The sequence below is a fragment of the Triticum aestivum genome, chromosome 4D, assembly GCF_018294505.1.
Source record: "Triticum aestivum cultivar Chinese Spring chromosome 4D, IWGSC CS RefSeq v2.1, whole genome shotgun sequence".
NCBI classification, from domain to species: domain Eukaryota; kingdom Viridiplantae; phylum Streptophyta; class Magnoliopsida; order Poales; family Poaceae; genus Triticum; species Triticum aestivum.
Genome location: NC_057805.1, coordinates 443,892,899 through 443,895,328, shown reverse-complemented (window position 1 = coordinate 443,895,328; position 2,430 = coordinate 443,892,899).

The following is a 2,430-nucleotide window of genomic DNA, read 5'->3' as shown; positions in this document are numbered from 1 at the left end:
CCGCACTCCGATTCAATAACTCTTAAGTAATGTTCGTTGCTTACGAGTTTAATAATCCTTCAAGTCATTCCTAGCATGATCAGCTATACCATTATCGTGCCAAATTTTAACTGTGCTACCCGGTCCTTCTTCCTGGAGCACAAATTTTCGACGATGAGCTAAGCTTACGTTGATCTTCCTCATCATATCAGTTCGCCTTGAACAACAAGCTTGATTTCAAGTTTGTGTCCTACCCATGGTTCCAATAACCTTCTGCTTCATCATTCCTTTGACTTGATGTTGTCGCTGATTGATTACATCTTCATGAAATCTCTCGACAAATGTGTCGTGATCATCATCAACCTTATGAGCTCTTCCAGGATATCAATTGAGTTCATGATGAGAAATACCATCCTTGCCCTCGATGATCTGTGTTATCATCGACCACGTTATTGCCTTCCCACCAACACAAGCTTGTTCGTGTTTGATGTTATACCTTGAGTTCCTTGCTATCCAGCAATTGTTCTTCTTTACCTTGGAACATTAACATCTCTTTTGTCCTCAATGTTGTGAGAATTTCACCACCTCTTAAGAATTCTTGGTAAGGTGATACTTCTCACCATCACCATTCTTTCTTGGGTCCTCGTGTTGATTCCAACCGGGGTACCAACAAGTGAGCGGTGCTATTTGGATTCTGCCCTTCTAGCAACCCTATTGCTTTGAAGTTAATGGCCGGCCGTTCATTCTTAGACTATTGATTATTGAATCACCATTCCGACATTGGTCGGGTGCACCTTTCAACCAATGTTTAATTGTGTATGTTTTCCTCGAGCATACATCATTATACCATTTGATCTGACAAATGTTATCTCCTTGTTCACATAGTTGTGGAAATCCATCTTTTGTTAATCTCGATGAATTGTCGCTGATTCCATCAGCCACCTCCTCATGCTCTCGTTGGTTTACTGATGAACTCTTGTTTCGGAACTCGCTTCCATAGTTCATTTCCTGAGAATCTTACAATGTCATCTTGTCAAATTGTGCCGCACCTTTTCTTCTCAGGCATCCTAAGTCTGAGGTATCGTGACACCAATCAGATCTGAATCTCGGTCAGATATGATGGTTGGAACATATTTCCAAGAGTTATAATGTTGGTCTTTATATGACCCGGTAAGGTTATGTCATGCCTAGCACACCTGGTTGGAGGACCTATTGTAAGACTTATTCTACAAGTTGTTCCTGATGGATCCTTCCTGTATCCAAAGTCTGACTTTTGCTTGAAGACCATGTCAATGCTATCCCGAAGCATGTCTGTGGTACCCTGTTCATCAACAAGAACATTGGGAGCGTAGTGCTAAATGTTTCTTGATCAATTATCCAAACACTGTTGTATGGGTATTGTCATCAAATTCCTCTCCCCTTACCTAAATGGTTTCTACTTTCTATCCCGTCGTGGATATCTTACTCTGCTTGTCCTTGGGAAGGGTATACCCCTGGTATATGTGTCAAACACATTTTCCTTTCCATTGTTCTGTTTGATCTAATGATCACATTTTCCTTTCCATTGATTTGTTTAACCTTCCTTGTGATCCATATGATCTAAGCAGTAATGTTCTTCTGCTTATGTAAACACCTTGGTGTACAACCGTGTCAGTAAGACCCTGTTGCTTTTGTTGATAGCATTTCGGTAACCACCGATGGACGAGAACCTTGCCTATTGGTCTGCCTCGTTCAACGAGCAGGAAAATGGTTCTCTTCGTCCCTCGCCCTTGGTACCAATGGTTGTTGCCGACATAATCGATAGTCTATCCTCTGACATGCCTTGCTTACATGATCATGCAAGACGTCATCCCCCTTCCTACTTTTAACCCACATGGTGGGCCCATAACCCACTGTTCCACAGGATCGAAACCTGACTCTCCTATACACCCCCTATTTCCAAAGCTATTCCTCATGCTTGGCTTCATATGTAATTCACGAGCCACCTTCCCTGTGATCAACAATTCTGGTATTAGACACAATACTTATTCCCGTTGCCTTGAACCCCTTTCACACTCTGTTTCAGGCAACGAACGATTGTCTATCCGCTCGAAACTTCTCATGATACCTCTTCACTTGCTCTCGATAATGTCTAAAGTTTCAATTCGAGAGTTACTTCCGCCACCTTCTCTGATGTTATCTGCTAGATAAGCAAACATTGTAGCGGTCCGTTCTTCCGTAATACCCCCTTATCCTTTCATAAGTACGGTGGAGTTCCCGAAGGGAGACAACTTCATCATGATGCATTGGAATAAAGAATTGAAGACATCAACGAAAGGGATTAACTTCTTCGAGAAGATCCGTTAGAATATCGTAACCAAACCTTTCCCCCTTAGACCCCCTCGTAAATCTCGGGACAAGATTTCTTGTAGTGGAGGAGAATTGTGACGCCCGGATATTTAAGCTACAGTG